The sequence below is a fragment of the Falco rusticolus genome, chromosome 2 (assembly GCF_015220075.1).
Source record: "Falco rusticolus isolate bFalRus1 chromosome 2, bFalRus1.pri, whole genome shotgun sequence".
NCBI lineage: Eukaryota > Metazoa > Chordata > Aves > Falconiformes > Falconidae > Falco > Falco rusticolus.
Window position 1 is genome coordinate 118,772,418 of NC_051188.1, and position 27,065 is coordinate 118,799,482.

At 42.4% G+C, this 27,065-nt stretch overlaps 1 protein-coding gene across 17 annotated transcripts in view; it reads right to left on the minus strand.

Moving 5' to 3' along the window:
* The window catches only part of BBX (BBX high mobility group box domain containing), a 145,779-nt gene that overhangs the window by 79,376 nt on the left and 39,338 nt on the right, over positions 1–27,065 (minus strand). The window lies entirely within an intron of this gene.

Here is a 27,065-nt window from a genome sequence, read left to right on the forward strand (position 1 = left end):
TTTGATGTCACCTTGACTTGCTGAGGGTGCACTCCATCCCATCATTTATATCAATGAAATTATTAAACAACACTGGCACCAGTATCAGCCTGCATGGAATACCACCAGTAACACTGCCAGTTCAATGCTGAATGCACTTGTTCAGCCAGTTTTTCATACTGTGTAATCCTTCCAACCATCCATCCCGTCTGTATCCAGTCTGGCTCCAGGGATGCTAATGGAAGTGTCAAAACCCTTGGTACCACACCGAAGTAAAGCAAGGCCCCCTCTGCTCTCCCTCTGCCCACCACACTGTGTCTCCATCACTTCATCACATCCATCAGGCACAATCTGCCCCTGGTGAATCCATGCTTGGCTGTTCCCAGTCACCTGCTTGTCCTTCATGTGCCTCCAAACGGCTCCCTCGAGGACTAGTGCCACGGTCCTCCCAGGGACTGAGCGGAGGTCAGCCAGCCTGCTGTCTCCCAGATGTTTCTTTGTGCCTTAGAGCACAATTAAACACCTCAGGGCCTGATTTCTTCCTCTTGCATGACCCATGAGAATGATGACACTGTTTCAGTCGACCTGCAGTAACCTGAGATTACAACCGTATTTGCCAGCAATGTTAAATGCAGAAGAGCTGGAAATACCAGTAGCTGGGGAACAGGTAGCACAGCCTGCGTGGCTCAACGCTTCCTGTATTTTTTCAGCAAGCTACCCAACATTACAGACCCAAGTCTGCAAACACCTCTCCCCCACTCAATAAAACCAAACCAAATAAATCCGTGAGACCTAAACACAGCATGGTATTTTCATTGTGTTTGGAAATGTGAATCCCATTTAGTCCAAGCCTTCCTTAGCACTTTCATTTTTTAAAAAGTTTGTTTTTCATAGGGGGAAGAGCATGAAGTTACTGGGATTCTGAGGAAAGCCCTAAAAAACCTCAGCCAGTGAGAGAGCAAACAAGTTAGCTTCCTGCCCAGGTGATGTATGCAATGTAAGAATAAGACAAGAGCAACCTGGCAGAAAATTCAACTAATTCCTTCCAAAATCCAGATGTTTAACATCTTCAGTGATCTGCTGTGGACAGGCTGGTTCAGAAATCTGTTGCTCTGTGCTCAAAGGTCTAAACACAAACAAGTCCTCCCTGACAGTCCAGGTCCCTGGTGAGCTGGCAAGCAACTGGGCAGACAACCCCACATGATCTGCTGATCAAAAGCTTACTGGAAGCAGTGAAGATGCCCAAGGACATCAGTAAGCTTGGAGCAGACTTTCCAGTTCAAGTTTCAAAAAGAACTTCCCATGTTTTCTGCAGTTTAGAGTTTGAGAAAAAATAGGTGGGAGATCTTTTAAATACTCTAGGATTGCTATGGGATGCATTAATTTGGCAGCAATCTCCGTGATACACAGGTCTTTCAGAAGCCTTAAGTGGGGACATGAAGGATCTCATTGCCAGGGACCAAAACCAGCCTACTGAAGAATGAGACAGTTAAAACCAACTGAGACAGTTCCTTCTGTGAATAGCTCAGGTTTGCACTAAAACATCCTCAGGAGGCAAGAGAAGGGCTTTCTTTTAGGCTTTACAAGATTTTAAGTGGAGGGGCACTCGAACGCAAAAAACCTCTCAAACCTCACTGTGGATCCTTGCTTATTAAATGCTGGGCTCTTAACGAAGAGCTCGCAGAATGGATAGATGCCATGCGTATGTGAGCGCAAACACATACCATTCACTAAGCAGCAACTCGGAAACCTCTGCTTTTGAAACACTGAGTAGTCCTTTGTCTTTATCTTCCGATGCCCACTCACAATGGAATGCAACTCACAAAGCTGGACACTTTTTACCATTTAATAAATCAAGATCTTAAAAGAATCAGTTAAAATAAAAAGCTCTTACAATACCAGCCAACAAGCCACAACTCATTCAGGCTCTCAGCACTCTCCAAAAATTATCCCCATGTGTATCCAACGTTTTCAAAAGCCTGGGGAAACTGATGATTTGTCCAGAACATTTTCCAGTATAACTAATGGCTGGCTCCTGTGGACAGGGAAATACTCATTACGCACCTTACTGCTCCTAGTGCTCCTGTAGAGAGCACTTCCTACCGCCTATGCTGTGTTCATTATTTATGACCTGAGTTCCTCCACCGATTTAAATTGTGACACTATGGTAAGGGAATGAAGCGGACTTAACCGTGGATGTGCCGTGTTATCTGAGCAATCCTACCACCTGCTTCATGCTACTATACGAACTCAATAGTGGAACTCCTTTAGCTCACTAAACTCTAAGGACGTTTTCCCCACCAACAGAGTCCTGAACTCCTGCCCTTGGAGACACACCACACCTTCATGAAGTTACACTACAGACAGCTTAAAAATTCCATCCTGACTGGAAAGACTTCCTCTGAATGTGAAGAGTGGAAGATGAACTGACACCACTGTGCTTCAACATCTTTCCTGCTTTTCTGTTTTCATTGCTTCAGATTAAATGAGTCATCCCAGTTGTAAAGACTAGAACTGGATTTGTGAAAACTGGCTCTTGGTAACTCTTTCTGACACTGGCATTAAATACCTCAATTTGCCTTGTATCAGTTAAATTATGACAAGTCAAACATTTGGCTAAAGCTTAGGAAGAGCAAATGAGTTCTCATCATTGTAAATATTCTCAGTGCAAGGGCAAACTCAGCTCAGAGGAAAAAGTCCGCCACTTCCAAAGTCAATTATCTTTAATTCACACTTTCACTGCACAAGCCTACTACCACTGAAGAAGAAACCCATATAGACAGACTGCACAGACAGATTCCCAAAACGTAAAGACGAAGTACTCAGCAAAATATTTACACACTGAATGTTTTCTTGAAAAGAAGGACACCTCAAGTCCACCCATGGCAGCAACAGCATCTTCCAGTAACAACGCAACCAGTCAGAATGCTGATTTAAAGAAAAAAGGAAGAAAAACCTGTAGGAAAACATTTGACACAGGCACTGCTAACTAACACCGAAGTATGGAAAGAGAGCACTAACACATAACACACAGGTTCCCTCTGCTGCCAAGTCCCATGGCCTGGGATTCAGCAATTTGTGTTCATTATGAATACAAAGTGTGGAAAATAACTGCTGTTTCATTTGGGGTTTCGTTGTGTTCAGTTCTTTTTTAATAGAGATTAAAAAAATAAATTTAGAAAATATTTTTTAACGAAGCCTTATACACCTCAAAAAGCTGGAGCGAAATGGTAAACTGGATGCGCTGCAGTCAAAAATTATGTTGCCACAAATATTGGATCTCAGCCTGTGCTTTTTCGTTTTATCTCCTTCTGCAAGGTTTTCTGGAGCACCACCATGAAAGCACCAGAGGCCCATAAAAACTGAAAGGAGAAGTCCTCTTAGTAAGACAGATTATTTAAACTTTGGGTTCTCATTCTGTTTACATTACCACCTATTTAAAAGTCCCATTTCTTCACCAAGAGTCAAAGAAGAAGTGGCTTCATGTAAAAAATCCCAACAGTCTGGCTCCATCTGGGTGGTAAAACTGCTTATGTAGTTCTCCAGCAGATAAAAACAAAACAATAAACTTCCAACCAACATAAAAAAGCCACTTCACAAGTAACCCACACCTCAAACAAGATTAGATAGTTAAGATTACAGGTAGGCATTATGGATTTTATCTTCATATCTTTACGACCACAGAGAAAGAGAAAAGATGGAAATACTGGGGTGTTTTTCCCCTAGTTCTTCTGATCACTGTTGGAGATCTTTGGGGATTAACACATGTAAGATTCAGTACTCGTGAATGCCTGCAAAGTTTTTATGAACTTTATAAACTGTATTATTATGCCTATGCAGATATTCCTAGATGGAAATACAGATACACAGTTAGACAATATACATCTACGTTTAACTATGAATACATGTTAGGCCATAAACTCAAGGTCTTACATTTAGCTACTCTGCCACCAGCCAAGGAGAAACTGCAGCTGTGCCCACAGATAAAGTCCAAATATAGTTTACTGAAATGAAACTATTAACACAAAACTATTTCTGTGAAGAGCATAATTGCTGATGAAGCCCCTTCCTCTGGCATTAAGGATGGGACCTCTTCCAGTGGAGAATTTCTCATTTTCTCGGTTGAGTGGCACAGCAACAACATCAAGGTTTGCCCTTGTAATACTGATTTCCTGCACAGTGAGCCATCAATTAAAGAACCGATCACGTTAAAGTAGTTGTAAATGATACACCGAAGTCACTGACTGTTGTATAGTTCCTATTTGCTGTTATTTTGGTTTACTCAAACAGGGTAAATCTGCCTTTAGCTTTTTGCCAAAGCCAGTCGCACTCCCTCTTCTGTTTGCATCATGAACCAAAGCAGATAGTTTTAAACTACAGAGCTGAACAGTAGGAGCCACGCTCCACCTTTTCACCTTCCTGCAGGGAAGTCATTTGTTGCAGCAGGAAAACCATTTGCCCATCAAGCCCCACCACCACCACACATGTGCCTTGTCCAGAACGTCTGCCCAGCCCCTGGAGCAGAAGCTTAGGACAGGGCACCGACCGTGCAGTGCTGACAAGGAAAGGAATAATCAACACACCACCCCGCACCCAAACAGAACTGCTGAGCCTTCCTGACGCCTGCTCTGTCCTTGTGAGCACCAATTTCTTTAAAAAACACCCAGGTCAATGCAGTAGCACCACCTCACAGCATCCCCTTGACCACACCACCTCGTGGCAGGCTTTGGCCACCCAGACACATCCCTGCCTGCAGCTACACAGGGTGACACAGGGTGTTAGAGCCACCAGGGCAGCTGCCGGGCAGCTTGGGCCCTCCCCACTGCACACGAGGGGCAGCAGGAAGGTGAGCACGGGCGTCCCCCAGTATCCAAGGATGACAACTGATGTGGCAGAGCTGGCAAGTGCCTCCTGCTACAGGATTAGCCTTGAGGCATTGTGGGTTTTGGTGGGGTTTTTTTTGGTGTGTGGTGTTTTGTTTTTTTGGGTTTTTTTGGTTTTTTTTCCGGTTTTTTTTTTTTTTTTTTTTTTTTTTTTTTTTTTTTTTACACTGCAGATTCGCCGCCTCACTACATAATTCAATGCTCTTCCTACGTCACCTACATTACAGCAGAGATCTCACTTGGAACAGCCCCAGCTGCCTCAAAGCAGTGCCAAGCTCCGGGCTGTACACAGCCCCATCAGCTCCACAAAGCCCGCTCCCGGTCCACTGCCAGCCTCCTCTCCAGGAGCTCCAAGTTAGAACTTCTGTGCACCTTCCCCTCTGCACGGCTCGCACCAGTAACAGTGCCAAACTGACTACAAAACAGCCTAAAATTATTAGGAGAGAAGGGGCTGTGTAGTGAGTAAACAAACAAAAAGGCCCTAAAGACCATCACCTTCCAGCTGTTATTATTTAGATGTTTTCTCTAAGGTTCTTAAAAGAGTGTGTGTGTGGAAATAGGGGATGGTGCAGCCAATATATTAGACAGCACACCTTGGGGATCATCTTTTTTGTAATAAAGGCTGCCATCAGTTATTGTTATGCAAGTAACAGCACTCCAAGTACAGAAAATATCCGCTAGTACTCAGGACGACTCCAGGCAAAACTAGAGGATGTCTCCTGAAGTCCCAAGATGACGTTAGGTTTTTGTCTCACTGAGAACTGCAGACTAGAATTTACTCAGTTCCGCTTCAAAAACATCTTTAGAAAGCAGTGTAATGCCCGAGAAGACTTCTCTTACTAAAGAGACTGTGCATTTAATTAATTTTTTTCCTTGACATTTCATTAAAAGAGAACAGTATCCTCACACACAAAATTATAAACAAGCTGCGTCTGCCATAACCACCACAGACAAAACACCCAACCCTGCAAAGACATCTCTCTGGAGAAGAGATAGGGATCAAAACAAATAAAAATCCTAGGTTTGGTGTGTTGTGGGGTTTTTTTCCCCTCCCCATCTTGTTTTGCTAAGGAAGCCCCGAAGTCTCCATTGTGTTATCAGAGAAACCCCATACAAATATCTAAGGTTACACCAAGCTTAGAATCAAACCCAATTTAGATCAGCATGCACGAGAGATGGGAATACAGTCAGACCACTCCTGCACTAATGACGCTCTTGCATTCAAAGAGTTTTCTTACTCATCCTCTGACAAGTTGAGATTGTGCCTTCCTTGTTACATGGAAAAGCAGCTTTTACAATTCAGATAGTGACACACAATACCTATACCAGGCTACGAAAATGAAATCTTATTGAAGGAGAAAGATCCAAAAAAAGTGAAAAACTGACAGTTGAACCGCTCTGTGATGTTATTCTGGAGCATCTCTTTGCCATAGAGTCCCCAAAGCCAAAGATAAATAAGGTAGAAGTAAGATAGCATAAGATAAATACATTCAGGTTTGTAATTTCATATTTTGCAGACTCTACATTATAACCGAGCATCCTGTATGCATTGTTATCACCTTGAATGGGTATTTAGTGAAGAAAAACTGACTTCTGCTGGTTTTTTTGACTCCTACCTGATAAAGTTCTAAAGCATTTTTTATTGCTTTGCACAATAAAAGCATACAGAAATGCAGGGAGTGTTTTAAAATAGTCTCACTGGAGAAAGTAAACAATAAGTAATTTGCCAGAAATCATACTTTTTATTCAGTTCTATTATACATATAGTGAAATAATGTCTAAACTGAAACAGTTTAGCATATACAACTTTTGGATTTTGTGCCTTCATCAAACGTCTAATTTACTGTACACACATACTTACAAGAACTAGTAAAGGGAATTTTTACCCTCTGAGAGAAAGAAAAAGAGACCCTTCTGAATTATGGACTGCTTTATGGCATTAATGCCTAGCAAGATGCCTCTCAGAAGACCATTTGTGCTGCAGCCTGCCAGAGCTCAGTGACAAGATGCACTGTATGCAAGCTCTACATCAAATTAGATGCCCGTTACATCCATGAGCGAGCGTCCAGTATTTGACATTTTGCTTTCTCCAGATTACCTGTGTCACATAACTTTTCACAGCCCATTACGGAAATGCAAATCAACAAACCAACTTCTAAAATTTCCTACTTTTTTAGGCTATGGAAGTTACATTGCACGTGTAACAATAAGCCCTTATTTACACAGGAACTCACATTAGTAAATTAAAACCAACTCTGAGGCTTCCTATTCTTATTTCAGTCTAAACTGTTCATTCTCAGTTAGCACAGCCTGGTTCCTCAACACCACAAAGCTCAAAGGATGCCAGAGGAATAAAGCTGTTCTGAACTCTGGAATTTAAATCCATGACATATGTGACTGTCAGTGTGTCACAAAACCCAAACTGATTTCTGATGAAAGAAGACACAAAGCTGAAGCCTCACAAGACAAATCATTTTGAGAGTTCGCTACTTTGATTTAGGTTGAATGGATTTATAAGCTTAGAAACAGGACCAAGTCACTGCAGTCGGAGTAGCTGAGCTGTGTAGCTGACCATACACGTGCACTTTAACCCACAGCAAAAGCCAGGTCAAGCACATTTTTTGCTTATGAAAGCCTAGTGACAGGAGATTTGAAGGGAGAAAATGCAATGAAATGAGATTTGTGGAGTCTACCTACTTTACCTGACCATTGGGACAAGAGTATTCCCAGTGGAAGCTGCAGACACCCAGTTATCAAAACCTTCCACTGAAACACATCCTCACCCAGCAGTCTGCTGCACGGTCTGTCCCACCAGAGCCCCAGACTGCTGTTCGCACTACAACACCCCCATTCCGGAGACCACTGTGACCACACAAAAGTCTCCACGTGTGTCCCACCACACACTGACCAGCTCTTCATGCATCTCTGACGATACAATGGGGGACACAGCAGCAGCTGGCAGGTGAGCGCAGTAGGTTGGCGGCCACCATGGTAACAGAAAGCCATCCTACCACAGCTGATGTCCCAGATGTAGGTTTGCAGATCAGTGGCATCGCCCAACCCATTTGTTCACAACTGAACACGCTGTTAAAGAGCTCAGACACGGAATCGGGTGCTGGCCAGATACCAGTTACCCAGCTCAGCCTAACCCAACAGAGCTGCTGCCCAGAGGCAAAAGCGAACAAGGGCCGTCTGGAGCTCAGCGTGTGCCCTGCTCTCCCCAATTTCTGCATGAAATGGCACAACTGCATTCACTGAGGCTTAATCTAAGGCGGTATTAAAAATCTAAATATCAGCTTGAATTGGAGGAAAACGGGGAAGCAGGCATCCTCCTGAACGGTGAGATAATATTAGATACCACAGCTAATCACCACGCTCTGGGATCTTGTTACCTGTTTTAAGTCACAGGTCACAGCCTCAGCAGGACCACTTCAGCTGACTACACCGACCCACAGTACCTGTGGTCTCTCCTGGTGCCCCCAGAGCCCCACAGACCATTACCTTTGGCTTGACAGGAGTAAAACTGCCCCACCTTATTCCCATCAGGACTCCTGGATGAATGGCAACTGCCGCCAAAAGCAATGTTAACTAGACAGAAGAAGCATTTCAAGATTTTGAAATCACCTAATCTCTAGCAAAGAGATTATCCCTGGCGAGGATGTTACATTCTGGAAGTGCTGCAGCACAGAGGTGCCTGCCCCAGCCTGGGGACAGGGGCTGAAGAGCTCCCCAGGACCCAGACAAACACCATCCCTGTGGAAACAGAATCACCATGGAGACACAAATAACCATAAAGCAACTGGTTGCTCCCAACATCGGGATTCCGCTTACCTGTGTGCTTAGCGTGGAAGCAATGAATGCTCCTGCTAGTGCTTCAAATCCTGTCTCCTTTTGAAGGGATCATGTTTGAAACATACCACCAAGCAAGTGGCAACTGTGAGCAAACCTGCAGCTCACAACAGCCATCATTTACAGCTCGCTAAGAGCCACTGATGCAACAAACATCATCCCCCTAACAACATCCCCCTAACATTCTCCAAGCTGGCAAGCAGCTGTAGATCATCGACACAATCCACAGTCCAACACATTTTGCACTGAAAAAAAAAGTTTACCTGGAGCATGAAATGTTTACTGCATACAAAGGTTAATCACTTGATGATACCAGAATACCTGAATGTAAGGATACTGCTTCGTTCCCTGAGCACCATTTCTTAACAGTGCATTAAATGCATACAAAAAGGAACTGTTCTTTTATTTTCAGCCCTGATTCACCCAAGTTTCATCAGTCCTTAGAAATGTCCAGGAGAACCAGAAATCAAGCAAAACATTAAACCCAAGCCTTCATTAAGGAGGAGAGAAGCATACATCCAGCTTCTTGTAGCTACAGAGAGGGCAGTCAGAGCAAGGCAAGTGAACGCCACCATCCAAAAAGCAAGGGCTGAACCACCAAACAGAAAAAAAAAAGAAAAAAAAAAAAAAGAAAAAAAAAAAGGGTGCGAGGGTGGAGATAGAATGGGAGACAATGAGATCCAGAAAAGACAAGCTGAAAATCAAGTGTCAATTAGTCTTCAAAAGCCTTTGAGGCTTCTCAAGTGTTTATTCAAATGAAAGTGGCTTCCTGATATGTCTCACAACAGTCACCCTACTCAGCAAATGCCTTCTAAAGACTACAGTGGCAGCTCTTATCAGCCAAGCACAGTGCTGCAGTCTAGTATCAACTTCAAGTATCGTAATTTCAACCTGAGTGTGTTGTACCTGCTATTGTCACAGGCAACTGGTAACTTGCTTGGAAGTGGGAGCAGGTGGAGAAATACCTTCTATCTGCATACATTCTTCTTCACTGTTTGTCATCTCGCATTTTAGCCCTTATCAATAAGGCACACAAATTTAGCGTCCATTCACCCAAGCTGCAGGAATTACTCAGTTAAGAAACAAAGGCAGAAAACAGGAGGTTGAAAGAGCTCTTTGTACTACAAGGAAGAAATCCCACTGCGTTTTAAATCTTATGCGTGAACAATGTGCATGTCCTTCGCTTCGTCTCTCTTGGAACACTGCAACTCACAACAGGTCTTTGCCAAACTGAGAGGTATGTTTGTGCATAATTGAGGTCACTGCTCTTTTCTCAGGGCCTGTGCAAGGAGATGTTTACCAGTCTTCACACTAGAGTGGCTGAAAACAAAAATGCACCAACAGAGAGTGAGCTTGGGGAAAAGGAAGATAAGAGAAGGTCCTTGCAGTGTTGCTGCTCTCATCTATCAATATACTTATACTATTAATAAAGTAAGTAGAAAACAAAATCTTAGGGAGATATAATCTTTACTACAACATAGGCACATCCCAGATATTCTCTTGCTGTTTCTGAAATCTGCGATAATGAGCAATAAAACAGAATTATGTTTATGATCCACAAGACAGTGTTGAGCAAGTCAATTCCGTTACTGTATTTTATTAACATACCTGCTATTGGGGGATAAAACAGGGAACGTGCAGGCAAGGTAAGTAAGTAGGCATGAAATTCTAAGATTGGGAGAGGGTTGCTTCTCATTAATTTCTATGTCGTTTAAAAGAAAATTACTAAGGGTTTACGCTAAGATATTTGCTATGCTATAACTTAGAAAGACAAAGTTTGGCTTTATTCTCTGTTGGTGCATGTCATCTCTTACACCACTGCAAAATGCTTCCCACCTGCATGGTGGAAGAGTCTTCAGAGTGGGAAATAAATTAAGAGTGCAATAGGAGTTATTTTGGCCCCAAATATGAGGCAACTCATTTCTGTCTGTAATACTCTTTCTTTAGTTCACTGAAAGGAAAATTTAGTGGACTCAGTGGACTTTGAGCACAGGAAATATGCATATACACAGTTTCTGAAGGGGATCAAGCTTGTCCACCAACCCCACCAATGTTATTTCAAATACATTAGACCAAGCAAATTTCAGAGCCCTGAAACAATTCAGAAAACACAGCACCTACAAAATTCTTAATGAAGCATCTTTAAGTAGAATGAAAATGGTAATCTTTCTATTTGCTTTATTAAAAAAACCAATGCAGCAAAAATGTTTATTTTCATTAGGCAACTCTTTCTGCTTCTTTGGATCTAATTAATTAATAGTTTACAATTACTAATTTATTCCGAGAAGTACAAGTCTGCCCTCTAGCGACTAAAATATGCAAATTGAGTGATATTAAAGCAGGCTCTTCCCACCGCCCCCATTCCACCCCCGCCAGCCATTTGAATCCTGACAGTTTCCTGCTTCTAGAATAAGGTGGGACAAAACTGTACGTACGGAAGGTGGATCCACACCATAAAGGTAAGTTTATTAAACTTGTTCTCATCAAGAACAAAATTAAGCCAGTCCAATTTGGTCATCTTTGGCACCATGTGAGCTACATGGTTTGCTAGGGGAAGACAAATGAACAAAAAACCCGAATCTTACAGGAAAGTCTTGGGCTGCAGGGAATGCTGAAGACATGCAAACTGCTTTAGGTAAGACAGACAGTAAACGACAGAACAAAATCCCAGCCAAACAAAGACCCCCCAAACATACACACACACCCCCCCCACAAATAAACCCCACCAACCTGCAGGTGGGATTTACACTTTTTTAGTCTCTGAAACACACAAATTCAAACATCAAAAAAGGAGATCTGAGGAACTGGGTTTTCAAAGGGAGTATATGATTGGTGTGAGATTGAATCAATTGGGGAGAAGGAAGTTACCTCTTCACAAATTATAAGTATGTATTGCAAAAGCAAACATTTGGCATCCCTACGTTACAGGTTAAGGCCAAGAATATTAAAGCACTACTGGATGAGTCATTTATTCAGGTGTCCTGCAGGAGATTACTGAGGAAACAGTTCCTGAACCCTGATCCTCTTAAAGAACCTCCTCATGTGATGGAATACACCTGGAAGGCTGAAAAGCCACCCTGGGAATGGAAACAGAAACACCTGCAGCCGTGCTGTCAGATTAGACAGCTTTACAGCTTGCTGCATGTATTTGGGGAAGCAGCCCTTCATACCTCCAAATCACATTCCATGTTCAACTCAGGCACACAGATATGCAAAGTTAGATGGTATGATTATTCCATCAGCATGTCGCAAATTCTTGAAATCCAGTGGTTTCTGCTTTCCTTCAGAGGAAAAGATGACAAAGCTCATAGCTGCAAACAAATGCTGAGAAAAACCTAAGTGACATGCATGGGAATTGAAAAGCACAAAGTTGAAAAGCAACCTTGTCCACCTTCGTTAAAGAGAAGGGCACACTGATAAGCAACCACTGTTCTCAGATGCCTGGTTTTGGTGTGGTTTGGGTTTTTTTGTTGTTTTTTGTTGTGGTTTTTTTGGTGATGATTGGAAGCAGCCCTGTGCTAGAATGAGAAGGTTCAGCTGCCCACTGTAACACTGCGACATTCGGAGTTTAGGATGACGCTGTAATACAGCTTTTACAAGCCACGGTCATTATTGTACCCTGACATATCTGTAGTAAAATTACCCAGGCAGGTAAACTGCCCTCCTCACCTACTGAGGAAGGACCAGTGCGTACCAAAGGATGACATGGAAACTCCTGACCTCCTGGTACAGTAAAGTGTCAGGCACGAAGCAAACTCCCTGGCCAGTTTGATGCAACCACGAAGATATTTAGATAAAAACACTTGTGAAGGGCTCAGAGTTCACTTCTCTAACCTCAGCACTTGGGGGGTGGACAAGAATTTTCAAGCCTCCTATTTAGTATGCAAGATACAAAATTATGTGTATAGAGTTACTTACTATATACATGTTGTTTATATTTAATAGAAACACATAAAACCTGAACAAAAGACTGCAAAAGAAGGAAAGTTAAGCTTTCTGTGAAATTTGTTATACTGCTGCTTTATACTCCAAGACACTTTCTTTTTTTGGTTAAATTGCCCAGTCCTATGCACAACAGTAACCTACATGTTATTTAAAAAATAAGTCAATAAATCAATACACTGATGTCTCATGAATTCTGCAAATGGAGTAATGAGCAACTTTTCAACTCCAGCACAGACGCACAGGTACCCCTTTTAAAATCTCATCTGGATTTCTTTAACTACGTATATTTCAACTGGATTGTCTCAAATTAAAAACTTTGCACTGCCAAACTGCTATTTCCTATACAAAATGGAGAAAGTGCATGTATGTGAAATTGAGTTAAGAGTAAACATCCTTACCCTAAGCACACACTCCCAAAAGTAGCCATGTAAAACTGACATTTTCTAACTCAGCTGGTAATCTCCCCATCAGCGCTCACTTTAATGACAGAAAGAGTTTTATTAGTTCTTAGTCCTATTACCACTGCCGAGCCAACAGACCAACAAGCGGATAAACAGATCGCCGCCTCAGCTCTGCGTCAAAGCCACCCGCCAGGTTTTGTCTGCAAGACCAGTTTCTGTGCATGTGACCCATTCTCCCACACTCAGCCGAATGGGACAGCGGAGCTCCATGGCAGAATGAGGCCCAAACCGAACTTCATCCAGCACAGTGAAACCTCAGGAAGAACCCAATTAACTCCCCTACCCCAAGCCGGAGCCGAGCGGGACAAACAGTGTGCATTCCTATCATTCTTCCAGCTTTTGCGTTCAGCCCATTTGTCACAGAAACCCTACCAGCCTGCAGCCTAACTGGCCTTTTTCATATGATAACGCTGGACTTACCAGGAATTCCTGAGCGTGCTCTCCCACCTCCCACCGGCACCCATCCCTCAGGGCACACACCAGCCACCTCTGAGCCATGCTTCTAGTTTTGCAGAAGCGTTTTGGTGGAATGGACAGCTGGACAGGCAGGCGTGCGAAATCGTGGCAGCTCTCCTCCATCTAGAGCTCTAACCACACCATTCAATAAGCTCAAGTAGCTGCGACTCCTAGACGGCTGGTGCTCAAGGGTACAATTTATCTTTCGAGGCTCATTTGTGCTATGTTCAGCTCAACAGGACCCTTATCCTTATTCAATTCTCTCTTAATGCCAAAAATAAATTGGAAAAGCATGAATATGCCCTCAGAACAGAAAGAAAGAAATAAAATTAATGATAAAATCTTCTCCATTGTTTTGTTTTTAAATCATCTGACAGGCTTTGGTATTAAAAAATTAAGAGCTCTTTTACAAGAGGCTGGAAAACAGTGCAGTGAAGAGAAAAATTATGACTACTAATTCTTCTTAATTCTACAGAACACTATTAAATACTGAATGATGATGCATGAGGGAAAAAAAGGAAGTATCAAACACATTTTGTTAAATTCTCATTCAACAGAGTCTTGAAGCAAAACAACCACGCAACAACCCAAACATCAAAAACACCAGAACAAAACTCCATTCCTCAAGTCATAGTGTATGTAGCAAAATACTCAACACTACAATGTCTCTTCCTACACTGCAGCTTTCAGTTTCAAAAAAATCAACTAGAGTACCTACTTCCACTTTCACACCTTGTGATCAAACGGATCATAAAAGTCTAAATAATGGGCCCAGATATTAAAACTATCTATATACATACATACATCTGCAATTTAGCATTAAGAAATTATTTTGCCCTCAACATGCTGTTCCAGCTTGAGCCAACAGCTTTGCAGTCTCCTATTTACTGGTGTACAAAAATAAATAAAATCTCGGAAGTGTTGCCTTAACAGTTATCTTCAAGTTTTACTGGGTAGACTTACCACAGTAGCCCTGAAGTGGAAAAAAAAAAAAAAAAAATGTGAAAAACTTAGATGCTAGGCACTCAGAGAATCTAGAAAAGCCCAGAAATATATACCAAATAAATTGCAGGAAAAATGTATTTCCTAGTTAGTTTAGATAAGACTTGTATTTTGCAAGCTCTACATTTACCCACACTGTTGTGTATATTTAGAAGACTGCGTGCATACCCTGTATCAGGCTGTTAAAGCCAGTCGCTATACACAGAGAGCAGCAGGATTAACCCACGTACAAAAAGGTTATGATCAAGGGAAATGGCAGGAAAAGAAAATTATCCTTTTCTAAATATATATATGGTATGTTTGTATCCATATACATTTTCAGTGTATCTGCTCTGACAGAGCCAATGACTAAAGAACACCCCTGAAGTAAGACTGCTGATGCACACTGCAGGAAAGCAGGGTCTCTCCCAGTGGGGCTGCCTTCTATGCAACCCCTCCCCAGTCCAATTTTGTCTCAAAATGGGAGGCACTGCATTTAAATTAAGGAAATACGGATATTCTAAAAGTGTGATCACAAGTCCACAAAAACATATTTAAAAATGGACTTAGAGGTTTTAGAACAAAGCTGGTTTTTTAAAGGTAAAAAATAATCCTAGTTGCTTTTGCTGTTTCACGTCAAGAATACAACATTAGAACTATACCACGGGCTACCAAGTTTTACACACAGATTACATAAACTTGCTATAAATGCATAGATTTGCCATGCTCTGCAATCTTTGATAATTTTCATCCAAGCGTGCCTTCAGTTACATTTTCAGTCCTTTCCTTCCTCTTCAGGTCTGTGGAAATTAGGCAGAATATGTAACAGCTCAAGGCAGCCCTGACAAATTTGGGTGCAATACAAAGGAGGTATGCTGGGATGGGAACATTGTGGATCGACTGGAGCTTTGTTGGCAGGAAGCCAGGCAGCCCATATGCCTTATGTAGGGTCTCATGGCTTTCCCAAAAGCTTTTCCTATTTATATCACAAACCCAGACCTGTTTGGATGCTGGTCAGTGACAGTGCCCACCCCTTTCAGAAGCCAGCTGTATGAGGAAAGCCTTCCTACACGGGAATCCTCGAGGAAGTGTACTATCAGTAGGCATCACTCCACTCTCTTTCCCAAATTCCGGTTCTTAATTAGGAAAGTTTGTTGTATTTTAGTGCTGCAGGTCATAACTGGCTTTTCCTGTAAAAAAATAGTATCAGGAGGCCATGTGAAACTGGATACAGCACTGGAGGTGTTCAGAGGGCTCTACTCTAGCACCTACCTAGCTGGCATCCCAGGACATCCATCCTATTCCAGCTTTCTGGAGAACAAGGGACAACACCCATTAACTCCTCTGTGAAGAGTCCCACTAAAGCAGGAATAAGGAGCTGACACATGAGGTGTCAGCTAGGGATTAGTGTTCTCCATTGCCAAGTCACATATTTGCTTCTGTACTGTACAATAGGAGGTGGCTTTAAAGTCACTGCAGGAAGAGCCTTTTACAATGTAACGAATTCAATTATGGTTAGTTACCCCAAATTAGTTTCACCATAATGGTGAGCTTCGCGGTCAGTTATGAATCCCTTGAAAAACAATTCGAACTTACAAAGGATGAAAAAAAAAAAAAAAAAAAGAAATCTACTTTTTTTTTTTTTTAATGCTGACGTCTTGGGTCCTTAATTGGTTTGTGCAATCATTCAAAGATATAAGTATTTATTTTACTATGTAATTACAGAAAGCATCCACAAAAGTACTTTCTCCCCTCCTCATAAAAGGCATTTACAGATACCACACAGCTGCTTCCTAAACAACGTTATCAGCTGGAGGGCTGACAGAGAAGTGAAGCAACCTGGATGGGCTGAAGGACAATGTTTTTTTCCCCTCCATCAATACCACAGAGACCAACTCAATGACTGCCATCCATCAGCCCTGCACCACCTCCTTAGCACGACTTCCAACACCATGAGCATCCCCAGTGTATTACAGGAAACCACCCAGGATAATCATGACTCTCTTGGGAGACTGATGCAGCGGCTGGTTGTGACCCTGACAACAATTTTGGTAATTACTGCGTTTTTATTAAGAGCTTCAGAATAGCTACTTGGTAAAGTCCATGAGGCAGTACCTTCATCTCAATTTTGCCTGTTCAGTAACAATTTCATCACTCTGCAACAGAGTCAAGCTCCTTAGGATGGGATGCTGCTGCCTAAAAACAAGCCCTCAGTGTCTGTGAATGCGTGAGAAGTGCTGGAGTACCCGAGACATCCCCAGGGGCTGGCAGATATGCCAGTGGACCCTCAGAAGACACCTACCCTACTGCAGCAGTAGCTGGAGGCCGGGGCGGACCACCTGGATGGCCAGTTGATATCCTGGGGATGGGAAAATTAATTCTACCCTTCACAGCAGCGCGTTTCCACCCTGCCTCCCCATACTGTGGTCATCAGCTTGTGAGCACTTACGTTTGGGCTCCATTTCAAACACACAAGTAATCCCTGAGGTCAACAGAAGGGAGCTTTGGTGGAGAAGTTATGTCTTATGTCTAGGTGTAAATACTCTCAAGATCAAGTCTTAAGAGCCGTGGCCTTTGAGCCCTCACTCACTGCAGCGCACCTGCTGACCTTGTGAAACTTTGGTGAGATGGGCTGCACACAGAAGTCCCTGCCATACAAGCAGAATGTTTTGGGGTTTTTTTTTTTCAGAATATGACTTTCAGAGAAGGTGCAAACCAGTAATAATAAAAATTAATAGTAGTATTATAAAAAAGGTAAAGAGGTAAAGACCACGAGATGAAGAACAGACACATTTTGTCTTGGGGGTTGGGGGGGGGGGGGGCGGGGAGAGGATCTGCAGGAAAGCCAGTTCTTTGTTCTGCCACAGCCTCTTATTTGAGGGCAGAAAGGCAACATAAACAGGCTTTAAGAATTAATAATCCTGATTTCACAGGGGCTGTCCTAGAAGAGAAGGAGAGTCAGAAGCAAGCACAATACACTCTTAAATATCACACCTTGGTGCACAGCCAAGAAATATGCAGAAACCAAAACACACGATGCCAGGAGCAGCCTAAAGTCAACTCTAACAGGGACGAGCTCCCAAGTAGTTCCAAAACGCATCACGAGAAACTACTTCTGTTCTACGCGCTGCTGCAGGGCCAAGCACAGGCAGCACACTGGACAAGCTGGCATCATTGCAGTTAAAATGGGAATTCTTTGTTAGAGCTATGTATATGAAACTTTCACTGAAGGAGATGAGGCTGCACGTTAACCCAGACACCACCATGAAGGTGCTTTGGTGATTTTATAGTGAGGAACAGTATTTCTGTCTTAAGATGACGCTGTAATACTCAAATCCTTTTCCTAACAGCACATTTTGAAGATACAGTGTATATTCTGAGGATATCGCATTGCAATGCACCTGTATCATCTCATAATTAACTATAATTACTACACGCTCATTTCCAGACTTACACGCAGTTAACCATTAACCTGTATTTGTAGACTGTATTTGCTGAACAGCGTGGTACATTTCTTCATTCCCCCGCGCTATGCAATCATGCAGCTATGGACCTTATCAGAGTGGTCAACTAAAACAGGTTTTGTGGGGGTGGGAGGAAAAGCCACAGATACCTAGTTATTATTTAAACATTTTCTGATTTAAGAATGCTGGGGTTTTACAAAACTTTGTCAGGAAACAAAATAAACGAACATGGAACTGCTAATATTCGTGCTTTCTGGACAAACTCCCTCAAACATCCAGTACCAGTCACTGTGCGTACACCAGCATAAGAAAAACTGGTATCAAGACAACTTGTCAAGCTCCCAGCTGAATTTCCTTACTACACCTGATCTGTATATGTACATGTCTATTAGAAGAAATAAAAAAGCATACTTCGAGTCTCCAGCAAAGTAAAAACATAATTTAGTTGTTTCTCCCACAATAACGACTGTATTGTTAACACATCTGTAACACATTTGCACTAAGATTCACCTGTTGTGAAAAAATACTACAACAATTCCGTATAAGGACACTATTCAGTATTTATTACCCATTCCGGTGGGGTGGATAGTCAACAGCAGAATGCCAAAGATGGCTGCAGAACTGCTGCATACACAAAACTATGCATATTAAGTCTGGAATTGAGGGGTTCTTGTTGTTTGGTTTTGTCTTTTTTAAATGAGTAACACTGAACAGGTTTGTGCAACCACATCTCTGGAACTTGCTCTGTATTCTGTGAGAAGCTGAGGTGTTACAGACCTCTACCGGCTTTAAAGAAAGCGCTTGATGGAGAAATATACCATGAGAGAAATTGAAAAAAAACTGTCAATCACACAGATGTAATGGCTATTCAAAAAAGTACTGTATATGAAGTCTGTTTTGCTGTTTCTTTACATTTGAGAGGGTATAAAAGAAATTACTTTGAAATTCAGAATACCTATCAACTAGTTACCATAAGGACTCCACTTCTACACAGGATCTGCTGTGACCCACCTCCAGCTGTAAATGGCCTGCTACAAACAGTTCATCTCTTTGGAAACTCAATCTACAACTTTCAGCTGCTCGAGTGAGCTTGGCCAGTGTGAGTGTTCCTTTGAGGTCTCCAGCACCACCTTATGCGACCTACAACCTTGGTTAGGGAAACAAGCTTTATTAAATAAACTCAGATTTTTTGTTTTTTCTTCTCCTTACTGCACTTGCAAAAAGCAAATATGTCATCTTGTCCAGCATGATGTGTTGGCACAAAGCACAGATAGACTGTTGAGTTGCAAATTATAAATATATACAAACTTATTTTTATAATATATTTAAATATAATATATTTATGTATTATATAAAAATGTATATTAGATTTATACATATAGAGCACCTGTCACCATATCAATAAACATTTTTTGGAACCACTCTTGATGGAAATACCATGCCAGAAAGGAGACTGACTGAGATTATGATTGACTTCAAGAATTCTCAATAAATCAGTGAAATCAGCACCAGTACCATCCTAAAATGAGGTATTGGTACTAACAACCACTGTTTAAGTATCTCAGCACTTTCTTACCCATAGGTTTCCTGTTCTGAAGACCTGAAAGGGTAAAGAAGATGGCAGGGGTTTGGTCGCCCTCACTGGGGAGAACTTCTTGTGCACCGTAGGGTAGCCTAGGCAGCTCCTACACAGTGCACTGGAACAGGCTTTTACACCAAATCCAATTCTCAGCAGTAAAAAAAGCATTCATCTTAAAAGAAGCTTTGGGAGGATGAGGAAATTCAATCCTAGAGGCAACCCCCATCCCCACGTACAATAGAAATACCACCCACACCAAAACAATTTTCTGGATGCACATCAAAGAACATGCCCTCTTTCAGAACAACTGCTAAATACAACCCTCTCAGAACTGTGTCAATATTGGCACTAGAAAATGAAACCTGACTTCTAAAACTGATGTTGGGAAAGACTCCAGTTGCCAGGAACTTAATGGAAGCACTAGTGCAACATTACCTGTGCTTCAGCCGATAGTGATACAGGCACAGACCTCTGCAAAACCCAAGGTTAAGGCATGAAAATATCCTGGAGTTCTGAAGGACCAATTAAAAGTTTAGGAGCCCTTATGACACATTCAGTTTACAGTTATTTAATCCAATACGTAAATGAAAAAGGCAAACTTTTTCAGACATCTGCAAAGAGAATTTCAAGTTTGCAGTTAAATCCTACTTCATAATCAAATATTTGTATTTGAGGGGAAAACTGCTGGAAGTGTGTAAGAAATAGCTGAAGCTTTACTACTTAATCCTAAATCCAGTAACTTGTGTAGGTAAAACTGCTGTACAACTTTGTCTCACAGAAAATTCTCTTCTTCATTCAAAAAAGTTTCTCTGTCTCTGAAGGACTTTGTTTTGTGGTGTTTTGTTTTGCTTTCCTAAATAAACACAATGCAACCCTCATTATCTGTCTTAGCCCAACTACTGTCAGCACTCCCTTCCCTGGGTCTTTGCACAACAAGACGTTACATTACAAAGTATGCCAACTGAGCACAGTAAATTTTCAGGACAGTGAGGGCTGGAACAAAGGAATCTCGAGGGGACTGGCTATGCTACCTCCACGTGATGGCCGGTGAACAAGGAAGAAGCAGAAAGGTAGGCAGGCAAGCAGCGTCCTGCGAGCTAGAGGTCTGCAGAGGGGTGATGGCACCTCGCTCAGCCTTTCCCTGCTGCTGTCAGTGCTCACCTGATTCAACTCAGCTGCTTGAGAGAAGAAGCTGAACATAAAACATAGCGCTGTCACTTGTGCTCCTGACTGCTGCAGCAGCCCAAGTGATTCCTGAAATGCCAGATGCCCTCGCAGCTGATAACCCGTACACATCCCAGCACCGTCACTCGGGGCCCAGGAGAGTGCGAAGAGGGACCACGCAGAAGCAAGGGAGATAGGACCGGCACACATGCACACACATGAATGCCTCTCTCTTTGCATAGTTCTAAATAAAATTAAGCCGCTCATGTCATTTCCACTGCCAGATTAGCTCAAGCATAGTAAATTTCAATTCAGCTCATTCACCTCACTTTGATCCATGCTACATGCTGCCTTCTATTCATATCTACAACCATCACTGACAGCAGCAGGAAAAGTAGCATAAATCCAACAAAACACTTTAAGAGTGAGAAGTTAATGGGAACTACAGATTAGGGTTTTTTTTCTTTAATTTTTTTTTTTCACTAGTCTGATATTAACATGCTGCATCACGATCTTATTTCTCTTGCTGCACGTAAGAGATTAAAGCACTGAATTCACCCAAACCAACTAAGTTTAAATACACGACCAGCTTCCTCCCTAGCATTGCCCCTGGACCTTCCTCCTTGGCCTTTCAATTAAGCCAGGCAAGGGACCTCCTTGAAATTATGGCTTTTAAGGAAATAGATAAAAACATGGAAACCTCAGAAAGCAAGTTAAACACAACATTCAGAGTAACAAATATAATAATGAAGTACAGCAAGAAGCATGGAAATTATTTAAGCAAATGCCAGAAACCAGTTTCCTTATTCCAGTATTTCTCCTCATCAGCTGTGTCATATGTCATTTACAAATCATTAGTCTAATTTGAAATTATGGGTCATGCAGTCTCCCTTTAAACCAGTACAAAATTGCTATAGCATAGTTTTTGAACTTACAAACCCCAAAGCATGGGGGCTGGGGGCAGAAAAGAAGGTAGCAACGAAGGGAAGGATTCCTGTGCATGCATGTCAAGGTATGCATATTTTGAAAGTGAGGGTGCAAGTGAGGGATGGGGATGTTTGCATATATATATATAAAACTGTATCACATACACACTCTACATGCATAAATAGGAAGTAGAAGTCCCATATAACAGCTGCTTTTATATCATGTATTTGTGACACATCCTAAGAACTAAAAGCCAACATGCCACCAGGTAAACATAACCCTCAAAAGGGAACAGGTTTGGGTCAGGAGAATTCCAGTCCTGGTTTGCAAAGACTCAACAATCCAGAATTGCATTTTTGGCGGCTAATTCAGAAGGAGGTTTGGATTTATCAGTAAGTCTTAAGTATTTAAGAGAGAAAAGAGAAAACTTTAGCTGAAGAGGACTTCCAAACATGATAGAAGCGGAAAGACTGGTATCCTTGACCCTTATTTAAAAGCAGATACACATGCTCAATGTGTAGTAAGTTTACAAACAGAAATAGCACTATGCTTACCATGAATGCATGCACACTCAAACATTACAGTTTCAAAGAACGTAAAATCTTCACAGATCAAGCCATAGTTTATAGCCAAATCTTATCTCTATGGGATTCTTGGCTGACAAAAAACATTTTGAAAAAATAAGTATCATCATCCATGTGCCCTGTTGTTTTATCCAGCACATACTTTGCACCAGGAACTGGTCATATTTAATGGCAACTAATGATTCACTATTACATCTCAGAAATAAAAATGGATGCCAAGAGAAACACACTGAGCAACAACAGTACCACCTCATCATCTAATTACCTTGATAAAGTGACTACATGCTTAGTACAGACATTGGCAAATACAAGTCTATGAAACCGAAGCATTGCTTACGCTGCCTCTAAATAACAGGAAGATTATTTAATCCTGAGCATCGTAGGGTGAGTGGACCCTGAGTATGCAGTGAAATCTGTAGAGAGTTTGTGGAAAATCTGCCTGGGCCTTAGTTTCAATACAGTCTGTCTGAATTTTTTCCGGCCTAATGGGATTCATTCATCCATCTACAAGATGCAAAGAAGAGGCAAAGATAGCATTATGTTGCTGCTGGTTTGGGTGTGGGGGTTTTGTGAGTTTTCTTTTTTTGAAAGCTTGCAAAATAAAGAGTTATAACAGCAGAGCACAACATAAAATCAAGTATCGCTTGTAGTCTAGTCAAGTAGTACAACTCTTAAAATTAGCTTCTTCACATATTGTTGTTTCAATAAATCCATCCTGACCTTAAGGAGGCCTGGACCTTTGTTTTGCAAACCGTATCAACAAACCTCACTAATTAGTGATTTGTAGAGGTATATTATCCTGTAACTACTTCAACTCAAACTAAAACCCACGTTAACATGCCCTTCGATTGCGAGATAGCCCAGCTGTTCATTGCGGTGCACCTCACGCAGCGAGACCCAGCGCACCCTCTCGGCCCCCAGCTCTCCCCAGCTGCCCGCTGCCCCACCAGCAGGCTGAAGGAGTCATCTAGTGGCCAGGCTCATTCCTGCAGCAGCCCCAGCCCCGCAGCCTGGCTGGCAGCGCAAGACATGGGACTTCTGAACCCCTGAAGCACCTGCAGCACTGACAAGAGTCCACTGAAGGTCCAGTAGCTGAACCATGATATGGTCCCAGCATAGTCATGATGTTCCCTGCTCATCTTCCATAACCTGCCCCAAGTGTTCATTTCCCACTTCTGGCTCGTGTCAAGGCCAAATCCGAGTCTGTACTCCTTAAACAGGCTTGGCAGTAGACACGGGGGGTGTTTCTCAGCTGTATGTAAGCTCGCTGTTCCTTTTCAGGAAAGGGCAAACAGATTTTCTGAACAACGTCGCTGCACGTGCGAAGCACCGGGTCACGCGGCAGTCCTGCCCACCGAGCCAAGAGCACAGCGGCGGCACGGCAAGCCAACTCATCTCACCGGGGGCCCGTCCCTCCTCTACCACAAGCTCGCCACGTAGGGTGGGACAAAGCACCTACGCATCCACGCAAGGCACCTCAGTCACGGAACAACCACCTGCCTAATGACATGCAACACGCAGGAAGAACCGCATGTTAAAACAGGTATTTGAAGTATGATTAAAAATACTACTCTGATAAACACTGTTACTATCTATAAAAATTCTTACTAAGCTTCATAAAAATTTGTAATGCTTTGTCAATTCTCTGTTCAACACCCGCGGTCAGGTAAGTTCCAGAATTTTAAGGCAATATGGTTTTATTTTAAACCTCAAATATCCATCCTCAGATGAATGGTCATTTCAACTACATTAGAAATAATAAATAAAAGTGAACACCTTGGTTTGAAAGAAACTTGGATTCATTTTTGTTAGTCTGCGTTGATTTGTGTTACTTCCTTAAATCCGTACTCGGCCTCACCGTGAGTCGGAGCCTCTCTCGGCCTTGATTGCTTCAGTCAGGAAGGTGTCACCTAGCTTCTGCAATCCTACAGATCCCCCGGGTAATTCAGGCGAAAAGTGCTGTAAAACTGCAGATTACTATGGTGTGGTTAAGGAGCTCGGACCTATTTCAAGGCGCAGCTGAAGGCGGAAAATGGTGGTACCATAACTATACCAACAGGTAAAGAAAAACGAGCCCTGCAAGCCTTGATGTCAGAGCTCGACAGAGAAGGTTCCTTCACAACAGTGTGGCCTGAGCAGCAGGAGGTGATGTGTAAAGCCAGTTACAGAGCTCAGCCACCCTCCAACTTCTGCAGACATCAACCCCCACCTTGCTTCACAGGTCTGGCACATTACCCTTGGGTCCTATCTGCCTTACAGGGAGGACCTGGAGAAAGATAGGCTCTAAAGCACGTTTATTTCTGTAAGGTGGGAGCCACCTTACCCTTTTAGGTCAGTAAACTACCAAAAGCTGTTCCTTGCCACTCAGTGCTCCGGGGCCCAGCCACAGAGGTGCCTGCAAGTTAGGAAGCAGCTCCGCAGCACTCTGAGGTTTGCACAAGCACACCCCAGGTCTATTTTTCTAGTTTTTAAAACAGGCCTAATTTGTATCAATAACATCAATATTCTGCAGCCTTCTGCATTCTTCGCTCTTCTACAGGCCAACATCACTTGAATGGTAAGGCCACTCTTAAGGCTTTCACACAAGTTTAACTCGCTCTGATTTTATTTCTTTATATTATTTTGGATGTTAGGAGCCTCTTTGGAAAGAGCAATGAAAGACCAGGTTCACTACTGGTCTAAAACAGCACGCCAAAAAATTTCACTGATGAAATGAGGAGGAGACAGTAGTAGAGGTCTGCTGATGTATATCGTGTCAGGCCAAGTCACATTACCCTGTCTCATACCACACTTCCAGTGACCTGCAAAGAGTGCAGGAGGATCAGTAATAGTGACTCAAGCCCACTTTGTCCCGCTGTTACAAAAAAGTTGCACATACTTTTTGTATTATGTATTACACACATACACACACACAGAGACATATGCGTTTATGCGTGTATGTATCTATACATACTTTTTTGCAGGTACATACAAGATAGAAAACAAGCAGCGTGTAGTAAACTGGTTTGCAAAGTAGCCATGAAGAAGAAAAATAGTGGCAGACTGGAATAAAAAGATGAGAAACTGCAAAACACCACAGCCACTCTTAAAAACACAGCCTGTCTTTGTGCACTGAAATTAAAATGTGAGGCTCCTTCGGGAGCTTCTACTACTTCTTAAAATGCACATCAGCCAAAACATGGCTGTAATTAGTCAGTGCTGCAAATATTTGGGTTGATAAACCTTTTATCAAAAGGGAGTGTATTATATTGATCAGGCTTTTATCACCCCAAAAGACAGCCATAATTTGTCTTTCCTAAAGGTCTTGCCACAGACTACCTGAGAACTTTGGTTAGGTGCCCCCCCACACCAAAATGTTTCCCAAAGGGAGGATATTACACTAATCTTCCAGAGATGGCACAATTTTCCAGAACTATTTCCAGGCATAATTCAAGGAGGCTGACCATCTTAAAACGCATTACTGACCAAAGCCTATGCATCGCAAAACACCCTTTCCCCCTTTTTTTTTTTTTTTCTTAAACTCAGCAGAATCAGCTAACAGTATCAACCAACTGAGGATACCTTTCTGTAAGGGCCCTGCCCTCCTATCATCCCTCAGCTTGCTGACCTCCAGGACAAGCTGAAATATCTCTCTCAGAACTGCCACGGGCAAAGGATTTATCTGCTTATATGTACATTTGCCAACCCATCCTGCAGGAAACTTAAATCAGAAGCAACAGTGTAAATTGCTGATAATACTTGAAATACATTCACTTATTCTGCAAGCTCCGCCGGAAAGCACCTCTTTTCCCTCTGCCTAACCACCACCTCACCAAGGCAATTTGGATTCCTGGTCTTGCTAGAGCTCCACCAGCAAGCAGATGTCCACACCTGCAGCCAGCATCTCCAGGTGGAGATTCAGAATTCACAGAGCAGCGACTCCAAGTCGGATATTCAGTGAAAGCCCAGCACCCGATTCAGAAAGCCTCTACATCATCACAGCCTTATCCCTGTGATCATTCCGAACAAACCACGAACACCACCACAGATGGGAAGGCCTCAGCTGGGTCATTAGAATATGTCACAGTGTTTTTCAAATGGGATCTGGCTATTACTGCAGCCTTCAAGGGAGAGGAAACAGCTTAAATCTAATAACTCGGTATTGGCCCTGACTAACAAGAACGTGCCTCTGGAGCCAGCTCCCCCGACACAGGGAGGAGGTACTGCTGCTGCCAGAGTTTGTCAATGCACACAAGTCCACATAGAATCTGCTTGCCGTTTCACCAAAGAAACTTGCAGGTGTTTACACACCTGACTGCTACTTCTCAGTTATTCCATAAGACTAACAAGCTTCAAGGGGCACCATTGGTTACACAAAGAAAGTAATTTAGCCAAGCCTGGAACACTTACAGCTACGTTACTGTCATTTTGAACTTTTTTAAAAAAAACACCATACATTGTCATAGCCAGCTGGGAACAGGAAAACTCAGTTAAATTATTTTCACTTCTCTTGCAGACAGTTTCACTTTTGAATTAGTTTGGGAAACAAATATTTTGCTTTAACATCTGCATGAAGATATCCCTTTAATCGGAAAGTATTTAAACTTCCAGTATCTGAAAAAACACTTCACTGTACAGTCGTGATCTAACAGATAAATGGGGAGGGATCCACTTTGAGTAGCTTTACTCTGCAGTGGATCCTGCTCATCTTTACTTGAAATGTGCAAGTTTTTCTGGTAGCATCTTTTGGGACTGCTTTTGAATAAAAGTCAGTTCCCTGTGAAGCATTAGCCCTCATGACAAGAATATGTCCT